Genomic DNA, 11,825 nt, shown 5'->3' with positions numbered 1-11,825 from the left:
TAAGAACCCCGTACATCCTGAATCCATCAACCTCTGTGCCTTCATAGCTGAGAGAAACTTCTTGGCTTTTCTCCTGGGTTCTCCGACGTATTCAAACTGTGCTTCTGCTTTGGGTTGGAATACGACTTTCTGTTTACGGCACTCTATGGAAGCGCCGTATCTGATCAAGAAGTCCATTCCAAAGATGACATCGTAGTCAGTCATATATAGCACTATCAGATCACAAAAGAGTTCTCTGTCTGCTATAGTGACTGATACTGCTCTGAGCCAGTGTGTAGATGTCATAATTTCTCCCGAAGGTAATGTCGTCAGAAACTGACTACTGAGTACCTCTGGAGGTATTGCTAACTTGTTTGTGAATGCCCTAGCTATATAAGAATGGGTTGCCCCAGTATCGAATAAAACAATTGCTATTTGCTGAAAAATACTAATCTGACCTGTAACAACTGTCGAGGCATTTGCTACGTCCTCTCTGGTCAGTGAGTAGATCCGTGCATTTGTCGTAGCTGGAGGGGCTTCTAATCTGCCCTGGCTGATATGTAGACCATCTAAAGCGGCCTACATCTGATGTAACTGAGCTGGCTGGCCTCCATACTGAATCGGCTGTGGCTGAGGAAGACTGGTCTTGTTTGGACACTGCTTGGCCATATGCCCTTCCTGTCCGCATTCAAAGCATCCTCGTGTGCCCTTACGACAAACTTCAGGATGGAATTTCCCACAAGTAGCACACTTTGGATAACTGGGCTGCTTGCTGGCTGGTCCTCCTTTTGGGTAACTCCCTGGTTTGCGCTTGTTGTTAGAGTTCCCTTTCCAGTTAGAGCTATGGGAGCTGTGACCCTGCTGTTTCTGAGTGCCTGAGCCTCCTTGACCTTTAGTTTCTAAGAGGATTTGCTTCTGCTGCTTGATATTATTCTGGTAGTGCTCAGTGGTCAAGGCGCTGCTGACTAGTTCTTCGGTGGTTTGCGGCCTGTGGATGCCGCCAGCCACGTTCATTGCTATTTCCGGCCTCAGCATCTTGAGCATCAACCGGACTCGTTCTCTTTCTGTGCTGACTAGTTCTGGGCATAGACGAGCCAACCTGTTGAATTTCTTCACGGCTTCCTCCACTGAAAGGTTGCCCTGACGAAACTCTGTGAACTCGTCGTAATGGCGATTCGTGACCTGCATGTGAAAGAATTCCTCAAAGAACTCCTTCTCGAAGTCAGCCCACAACTTTACTGGGTGCTTCGCTCGATTCTCTCCCACCACATGCGTGCATCCCTGTGCCGAAGGAGGCACACTTCACCTTCGCGTGTAGTCCACAAGCTCCATCGTACTCTCCAGTGTTTTGAACCAGGCTTGTGCATCCCATGGTTCACTAGTGCTGAGAAGTTCTCTCTCTGCCACTGGATCGATAGGCTTCTCTTCTTGCCTCTGTTACTCAGGCTGGACTTGTGGAACCTCTAAGACCACCGGAGTCGCCGATTTGGTTCGGGGTGGTGGGGGTATTCTCGATTAGCCACGAGGGTGGCTATCTCTGTTGTTGTTCACTGCTGCAGAATCGAGCCACTAACCTTTGTAAGGCACTGAACTGCCTGCCTAATGCTGGGGCTCAGTAGCTGGTGTCCTTCTAGCTGGGCGTCCTCGTGCCATTTCTAAAGACATGGAGGACAGGACATGCATAACTAATACAATTATAATTGTATAACTATTTCTATCATGTTATATACTATCACATACTAATATGCATCAGATATCTATAAACATGAGCTATAACAAGAAAGCAAGATACATAAATAAAGTAGAGGTATTCTTACTTGGAAGCTGCAGGTTCAATGCTGATGTATGTGTAGGAAGTATGGAACACTGCTCTGATACCACTCTGTAACGACCCGCCTTCTACTACTAGACTGTAAGGCCGATCGCTACATTATGCTGTGCTAAATTACTATTGCGAAAATCTGGATTGATTAAAATTTTACTAAACTGATTACTGTAAAATCTGAACTTAGTATTCTAGGTGTACCTAGGAGTTGTACACATGCTAGGGAAGATAATCTATGCCTCTCGGATGTCCTGCTAGCTGTAATCAGGCATTTCAATCGATCCATGAATCGATTGGGCTGTCGGATCGATCCAGTGATCGATCCAGCTTAATACTGGCACGGAAAAAGACTCTGGATCGGTCGGCTGACCGATCCATGGCACGGAGCATTTCAATCTGAACTCAATTGCTTCTGTATGCATCTGGATCGGTCTACTGACCGATCCAGGAGTACACTGATCGGTCGGCAGACCGATCTAGTGGCTCACTAATCGGTCGGCTGACCGATCAGTAAGCTTCGATACTCAGTGTTCGCATCTGGATCGGTCGGCTGACCGATCCATAACATACGCCAACTCTCTGTTCGCGTCTGGATCGGTCAGCTGACCGATCCAGCGGCACAACCCCCACTCTGATCGGTCTGTAGACCGATCTGGGTTCTGATTTCGAATCAGAACCCTGATTTCAGCACTAGTTCGTGCCAAAATCTCATATAAGAGTTCTAAAATCAATGGAAATAAGTTCTAGCATCTATTAACTAGCATTCCAACATAATTACTAACAACTAAAACAAATCTTCCATGGTTTAAGCATTCTAAGGTTTAAAAGTGCATAAAAGTGCTTGAGAAAAGAAACTAAGTTCTTAATTTGCTAAACTCCCTAAGGATCTTCATTCCAGGTTCCTGCCACACACACCATCTTTGCATTGACCTTCAGCTTCCTCTGCTAATCTATTTTCCCTTTACCTTTATCTGCAGTATAAGGAAAAATAGTATCTGTAAGCTTAAAGCTTAGTAAGAAACCAGCTACCTCACTAAAACATGCAACGATGCAAACATGTTTTTAAAGAATGCTATTTTAAAACATGCACTGAATTTGTTAAAGCATGGCATACTGAAGTTACATGGCATAAACACTGAAACATGGCATGCATAATAAAATCTAAACATGGAGCTATCTCCTGGTATCAACTAGGAGAACTAAACTGAAACTGAAGCTAAAACTGAGCTAAAACTATATTCACATAACTAGGTTGCGAATTTAAAAGCTATTATCATAATAAGTGAAAATAGTAATCATGCTGCTGTTTAGGCCCGGCAACTGTACGTGCTGTGCGCGCATCCCTAACTAGACTCGGGTTTGCAAGTCCCGAATTTAGTAGGGTTACTAGGTTGTCTGAACCTAGGGACGACTGTGGGAGTCCAACCCAATGGATATATGATCCTGTACAGTGCCACTGAAAATAAAATACTGATATAGCTGAATTTACTTATCTTGCTATTACTAGGTTATCTGAACCTAGTGCTAGGTTGTCTGAACCTAGAGGCGACTGTGGGAGTCCACCCATTGGACCGTAGTCCCATGAAATCTGTAGTAAGGCTAACTAAGCTATTTTAAATGCTTCTATTGCATTTACTGAGCTATTAAAAATGCCTAAGTTGCATTTTACTGAGCTAATCATTTAATCGAACATCTAGTGTACTTAAACTCTCCCCTCTTTTAGGGAGATTACCTCTAGGCACCCGACAACATCTAAGACCTCCAACTGAAGGGGGAAAGACGTGTCCGGCCCATCTAAAGGTACTCACTAAATCCCTAAACCTGCGAGGAGGGTTAAATACACCCTATGTGTCGAAAAATCTGCAGATAACTAAACTAATGCATAGAAAACCACACAGAAGCTACTTATACTGCAGGTGAGGGGTTTCTTACCTCGTACGCTAATTTCCTTACAATTCTATTCGCTAGGATTCCGGTGGAGACGATCCTTTCGACGATCTTCTCGCGTCTAAGCGTTCCTCTCGCGAAGGGGAACGTCCTCGTGTTGGAGATGTCGCCAGAAGGTGTCCTTGAAGCCCTAGGAAGGGAACCCTAGATTTCTTCTTGTGGTTGGCGCCGAGAGAAGGAGAGGGAAGGGGAGTCGGCGTGAGTTAGGGTGAGGAGAAGAAAGTCACGAATAAAAATCTAATAACTCCTCTTCTAATTTCCTATTTATATTAAGTGGGTATTTCGACCCAACTTAAACTTAAATATAAATGTTCCCCTTTCCTTTCAGCACGACCCTGCTGGGTTCAACTGGTTACTAGCATTATCCCTAAGCCATAGGTCTCGGGTTCAATCCCCGCTTAGGCCGTTTTCGTTTTCTATTTATTTTTGCTACTTCTGCTACTCTAAAAATTCCGGAAAAATATCTAAAAATTCCAGAATAATTATAGAATATTTCTAATATAGTTTTGAGAATTTTCGGGCGTTTCAAAGAATCATATAAAAGGCTAAATACCTTTATGCTCGGGTGGGCTTTGCTCGGCTGAGTATATATGAGCATGTGGGCGCTCGCTCGACCTGCGATCTGTTGGTATAATGTTGAGAACCATATATAAGGCTAAGTGTCTTTATGTTCGGGCGGGTTTTGCCCGGCCGAGCATATATATGCACGTGAGCACTCGATCGACCTGTGGTTGGCCGGTAATATGTTGAGAATCATATATAAGGCTAAATGCCTTTATGCTCGGGCGGACTTTTTCCGGCCGAGCATATATGAGCACGTGCATGTTCGCTCGGCCTGCGATCGGCCGGTAATATGTCGAGAACCATATATAAGGCTAAATACCTTTATGCTCGAGCGGACTTTGCTCAACTGAGCATATATGAGCACGTGAGCGCTCGCTCGGCCTACATTCGATCGGTTATATACCTTTCCTATATTTCTCAACCTAGATGCCTCCTTCACTCGCCAGGCCGATCTATCATAACCCGTATCAATATTGATTGTAAAATACCGGAAATATGCGAATATGAATAAGGGAATTTTTCGGAATTTTTGGACATTTTTCGGGAATTTTTCGGAGCTCGTACGGATAAGTTCACGGGGATAAAAACTGGACCCGGAAAAGCTTGTTTAAGCTACCCGAATTAAGCGAGGAAAAGTTTATATTTATATATCTTTTTTCCTTTTATTTTCTTATTTCTTTTTCCTTTGCTTTTGTCACCGTTTCTTCCCTTGCCGAGCCATCCCGACGCCGCATTCCTTCTTCCTCCTTGCCCTAACCGCCGGCGGCGGTTACTTCTCCTCATGCGTACAACCTCTCGGCTACCCCCTCTTCATCTCCTCTTCTCGGTGAAGCCGACACCCTGTTTTCCTCTGCCCTAGCCAGCCCGACGCCACCGCCGGCTGCAACTCACAGAGCCGACCAATTCTCTCCTCTGCCGACGCCGACCACCTTTTGCTGCCCTAGCGCCGGTTCACTAGCATTTAGTGGCGAGTCTTTCTTCCATCTCGCTACTGCCTCCACATTTTTCTTCCTCACTGTGGTCACGCCTCCTGTGCCCTACCTCCGAACCTTGCCTCCTTCTCAGAGCAGAAGTGGTTCGGCAGTGTGACAGCAAGGTAAGATGAATAGGTTGTTGTTGCATTGTGATCTCCATTTTGATCTCATGTTTGATGTCCGATCAGTAGGAAAAATCTGCAAGGTGTTGTTCTTGGCCTTTTCTTGGGTCCGGTGATCACCATCTAGCGACTACCTTTCTCCGGCAGCAATATCCCTGTTGAAAAGTAAGGTAAGGTGCTTAGGTTATTCTGGAAATTTGGGGGTATTTGGATTTTTGATTAGAATGTTTGTGCTGAATTTGTGGGGCTGATCACTGTGGTATCGTTATTATTTTGTCCAGCAGTTGTTTACCTTGAATTTCAGTAGCCGGCAGTCCTATTCCAGCAGCAACAAACTGTGTGGGGATCAACAATCAAGGCTGTGGATTGAGGTAAGGTTTAGGGTTTTGAGCTTTGTGTAGATTGATTAGGTTTATGTTGGGAATTGGTAGATTGGATTAATTTTAGAGTTTTAATCTAATGTTATGATTAGGGTTAAAGAAAAATTAATCCTAGTTAATTGTTGGATTTAGTTTAGGAAGGTCGAGATTATGGTTTAGGGTTTTTCCCTAAATTATTCTTAAGGATTTTTATTTAGCTATTCGTTTAATTTGTAGCTAAATAAAAATGTATGTTTAATATTACAGGACCTTGACGCGAGACGAGTATCTCGGAGTCAGATTGGACCTTTCTATTTTCGGAGGCGGGTACTTTTGACTCATGTCATTTGATATGCTTAGTAATTAAATTAACATGTTGCATTAATTGTGTTTCTTATCTGTTTCGGTTAATCACTACCCAAATCTTACATGCTTGATTGATTGATTGGTTTTGCATCTCAGGTATATTTTACCTGGTTATACATGCTTATAGGGGTAGTGATATGTCATGCTTGACCATGTTCAGGACCTAGGTTTTTATACCTTCTGTGTACCTTTGATTCGATATGATTCGTTAACCTAGGGTGCACTTTTCTATATATATGGATTAGGTCAGGATGTTTATATGGTTATTGCCATGCATCATTTGCATGATTGCATGCTGTGTGATAGTCCGCTCCATTATTGTTGAGCACATCGCCAGTTACATGGATCTGCACACACCACCACTCATGGGTTAGTGGTCGATTCAGGCTGAGTGTGTTGCAGCAGGGACTCTGTTAGGCACCGTTGGTCCGCTCATGGGTAGTGTGACACAACGTGTTATCCGGCAGGGATTCCTCCCCGTCTTTGAGTACCGGGAGTTGAGAGCATTGCGCTCCCCCATATATGGTATGGGGTAGGAGGATAGGTGTACTGCAAGCATCCGTCCACTCGGTCACTCATCGGGAGTAGTGACGACAGAGTGCACGGTTGTCACACCCTACCCACTCGGCCTCACTTTTGTATGAGATGATCGTCAGGGGTGACCAGGACGCATCATTGGCATCATATGCATGATGCATTTATTGCTTGTGTTTGTGTTTGCTGCATTTATATGCTGCATATTGTTTGGATACCTATGTTTGACATGCATACAGGATTTCCTTATCCCTCGGACTGTTTTGACCTTATACTCAGGACCTGGTTAGTACAGTATTCTCCTGTTTATTTCAGATGCATTCTTATCTTTCTTATCAGGAGACTGTACGCATGATTAGTGTTAGGTGTTGTTTCTTTACTTTGCATATCAACTGTACCTGCTGAGTGTTGGACTCACCCCGCCTCCATTGTTGTTATTTTCAGGTTGATGCTGTCAGGAGGGAGTTCCAGTCGCTAGTCCCCACTGCACGTAGTGCTACTCCGCTGCTGGTTTTTGAGTTGTTTCATTTTAGCTTTTCGCTATCAGACTTTATTCTAGTTTTGTTTTGGACTTACATATGGATATTGTATGGAATCTTTCCGTTTGATGGACTTTTAGTATGATTTGGATTTACTCTACTACATGGCTGCCTGGACGGCAGAAGAGGTAAGAAAAATCGGATTTGGGCTTTACGAGTGTAGTTGAGTCAGAGTATTACTATGTTGTTTATTTTATTAACTGCGTGGTTGTGACAGCCAGAGGCTGAATACATATATAAACTGCGTGGTGATTGATTTTATTTACTGTTATTATTCCAGCCGCCTGTGGCTGAGTATTTAGTGCTTGTAGAAAATTTTGATTGTCCACCGTACAGGGGAGATGCTGCCGAAATTTTCTCGGACAGGGACTCTTCTGGGGGCGTGACAATTTAGTGGTATCAGAGCACAGTTATACGATCTTTTGTTTCGTATTTTTGGATTTTCGGGATTTATCTTATACCAATTTACAGGGGAGAATACCAATTTATTTGGTATCAGAGCAGGTTATGATACCTGCTTTTGGTGTTCTGGAGATTTATCGGATACCTGTTGTTGGTATTCTGGATATTTGGGTTAGCCAGGTTTGCGAGTCAAACTGGGCATTATCGGATTTTCGATATGGTTATATTTCGGATTTCCGTTGCGGATTTATTTGGATTTCCGGTGATATGTACGTTCGAAATTTTGAGGTCAAATTGGGGACTGGACAGCGACGGAACATCTCCATACGGCAAATAGGTATGCTGTTATTTTATGTTGGTTATATTGGTATTGATATCTGTAATTTAATTTAACAGATATGAGACGATCTACTCGTATTCCTGCGAGACGTGGTGCTGGACGGACACGTAAGATCTGGATATGCCGAGATGCCCACTATTAGTGAGCCCGACGTCGATGCACTCGGGATGCGGGAGCATCGGGCCTCAACCCGATAGCTCCAGAGATACCTACTTTGGCCACAGCGACCGTATCCACGCCTACCCTGCTTACGGTACCATGGGTACCATTGGTGTGCACATCCGCGACCTCACGGACGTATTCTGCCACCACCACTTGGACCTCGGTGTGCAGGCACGATGCTTTGTGCCCCGATGCTCTGATGGCAAGTGCACCATATCCGTACCATTACCCACCGCACTCCACCGCCACCACTTTTGTCCCCAGCAAGTACCACCGACGGCGATATGCTCCAGATATACAGAAGACCGGAGTTCCTCCTCCAGTATATTCGGTACCACGTAGTATCGCTCAGTGTTTCCAAGAGTTCTGCCGTCCGACATAGCTCATCGATATTGTCATTGACGAGCTAGGATTCCGGCCGAGTCGATGAAGACTCGTTTCACTCTTTTCCGCGGAGATCTCGATCCGAGTATGGCTCTGTCATGGATAGAGACTATGGAGCAGACTTTCTTCTATATGGCTTGCTCCGAGTGGGAGAAAGCAGAGCTGGCTGCTTACCATTTACGGGATGAAGCTAATGCCTGGTGGGTTACTCAACGTTCTATTATTGGTGAGCGCAACGTCACATGGACCAGGTTCAGAGAGGCTTTTGAGAGCCGTTTCTTTCCACTGTCCTATCAGATGGCTCGCCGACAGGATTTTATGAGTCTGAGGCAGAATAATCGCTCCGGTTGGCTCAGTTTTGTCCAGAGTTAGTTGCGGAGGACAGAACTCGCATGATGCAGTTTATACAGGGATTGGATGGTTATCTGCATGTACAGCTTGCCGGATTAGGGATTTCATCTTACTCTGATGCATTGAATCGAGCTTTGATGATAGAGTTAGCTCGGCAGACAACATATCCGGACAGGAAAAGAAAGCATACGGGTCAGACTTCAGGGCAGGTCCAGCAGACACAGGCGACAGGACAGCCTCAGAGTAGTCACAGACGGTCAGGTCAGGGTACTTCTGGGGTGTCACGTAGGCCTCAGAAATCAGGACGGTCTTCTTCAGGACGTTCCCGGTTTTCTCAGCAGAACCGGCAACCACCTTCCGGTGATACTCATTGTTTCAGATGTGGATCCAGAGATCACCTCACCCCAGCTTGCTCTCTGGGACAGTCAGTTTGCTTTTATTGCAAACTGCCAGGGCACCAGAGCCGAGATTGTCAGCTGAAGGCTCAGCACACGGCTTCCGGAGGGTCAGGTCAGGGGCATATCGAGGAGGGCAGAAAGCCCAATCTTCACAGCGTCAGCAGGGAGCAGCTCCCTCCGCAGCAGCATTTGGCATGCTTGGACAGGAGTACTCCAGTGCTTCTGTAGCACCCCAGAGTTTTGCTCCAGGACCTTATTATCCGACTCAGGGGCAGTATCAGACTCAGTCCCAGCCAGCTGCACAGTATCAGTCACCATCCTCTCAGTCTTATCTGGCACATAGTCCAGCAGCGCCTCAGTGGCAGGCTTCTGCCCAGCCGCAGCAGCCGCTGGCAGTGTTACCACCTCCTCCTCCGCCAGAGACTGGTCGTGTTCATGCGATTACCAGAGAGGATTGATACTGGTAGTTCGCATTCTTTTATATCCCGTACCTTTATGCGGGAGATTGGTAGATTACCTACTGTTAGGTTGCGACGATTGACTGTCTCCCTACCGTCCGGTGATACTTTAGACGTCACCCAGGAGATCAGAGGTTGCCCGTTAGACTTTGGCAACATGATACTTACGGTAGATCTTCTAGTATTGGAGATGGTCGAGTTTGATGTCATTCTTGGCATGGATTGGCTGTCAGTGTATCATGCTACCGTTGATTGCCAGACGAGGGTGGTCACCTTCCGGCCTCCGAACCAACCCTCGTGGAGTTTCACTGGCATCAGAGACGACGACATCTCGATTATTTCGGCGATTCAGGCGCAGAAGCTGCTGTCTCACGGCTGTCATGGTTTTCTGTTGTCGTTGATCAGTACTGAGGACAGTAGTAGTTCGCAGCTCTCCGACGTTCCTGTTGTCCGGGAATACCCAGATGTATTTCCAGAGGAGCTGCCAGGTTTGCCTCCTAGAAGGCCAGTGGAGTTCGCTATTGAGCTGATTCCGGGAACCTCACCGACATCGAAAGCTCCGTATCGTATGGCACCAAAAGAGTTGAACGAGCTGAAGGTTCAACTCCAGGAGCTTTTAGACAGGGGATTTATTCGCCCTAGTGTTTCACCATGGGGTTCTCCAGTTCTGTTTGTCAAGAAAAAGGATGGTACTATGAGGTTGTGTATTGACTACAGGCAGCTGAATGCAGTTACCATCAGAAATAAATATCCATTACCACGGATTGAGGATTTATTTGATCAGCTCAGAGGTACATCAGTGTATTCTAAGATTGATCTGCGATCTGGATATCATCAGCTGAGAGTCAGAGACTCAGATATTCAGAAGACAGCTTTTCGTACCAGATACGGTCATTATGAGTTTTTGGTAATGCCATTTGGGCTTACCAATGCTCCAGCGGTGTTTATGGATTTGATGAACCGCATCTTTCTGGAGTATCTGGATCAGTTTGTTATCGTTTTCATTGATGACATATTGGTCTACTCTCGTTCCGAGGAGGAGCATGCACAGCATCTTCGCACAGTCTTGGAGATTCTTCGACGACATCAGCTGTACGCGAAGTTCAGCAAGTGTGCATTCTGGCTATCCTCAGTTGGTTTTCTGGGACACGTGGTTTCTAGCAGAGGTATTTCAGTTGATCCTCAGAAGATCGAGGCTGTCACCGGTTGGGAGCAGCCGAAGTCAGTTCAGGAGATCCGCAGTTTTCTGGGATTGGCCGGATATTACCGACGTTTTGTCGAGGGCTTCTCGCGTATTGCTATGCCACTGACACGTCTTACCCGGAAAGGCGTGAAGTTCATATGGTCCGAGGATTGCGAGACCAGCTTTCAGGAGCTGAAGCGGAGATTAGTGTCGGCTCCAGTTTTGGTTTTACCTTCTGGAGAGGATGGATTTGTACTTTACACCGACGCGTCTCTACAGGGTTTGGGTGCTGTTCTGATGCAGCACGGCAGAGTAGTCTCTTATGCTTCTCGTCAGCTGAAGGAGCATGAGAAGAACTACCCAGTGCATGATTTGGAGTTAGCTGCCATCATCTTTGCTCTGAAGCTTTGGCGTCATCATTTATACGGTATCACATTTGAGATTCTCACTGATCATAAGAGTCTCAAATACATTTTCACTCAGAAGGAGCTTAATCTCCGACAGAGGAGATGGATGGAGTTCCTGAAGGACTACGATTGTACCATTAGCTACCACCCTGGGAAAGCTAATGTGGTTGCAGATGCACTCAGGAGGAAGGCCAGATGGACTTTACTTCGGACTTACGGACTTGATTCAGAGTTTCTGAGTTAGATCTTGAGGAGCAGGGACCGACAGAGCAGGGTATTCTGGTTACCATGGTTGCTCAGTCGTCGATCAGGACGAGGATCCGAGAGGCACAGGCCAGTGATCAGCATTTGCAGTTTATTGGCAGTCAGATAGCTTCCGGGCAGCAGACCGAGTTTACACGAGACGAGGAGGGTATTATATTCTTCCGAGGCAGATTATGCGTACCTCAGTCTCATTCGGTCTTACAGGAGCTACTTTAGGAGGCACATCGTTCTCGATTTGCGATCCATCCAGGCGGGACCCGTATGTAT

The sequence above is a fragment of the Zingiber officinale genome, chromosome 8A (assembly GCF_018446385.1).
Source record: "Zingiber officinale cultivar Zhangliang chromosome 8A, Zo_v1.1, whole genome shotgun sequence".
Lineage (NCBI taxonomy): Eukaryota > Viridiplantae > Streptophyta > Magnoliopsida > Zingiberales > Zingiberaceae > Zingiber > Zingiber officinale.
This window is presented reverse-complemented; position numbering follows the sequence as displayed.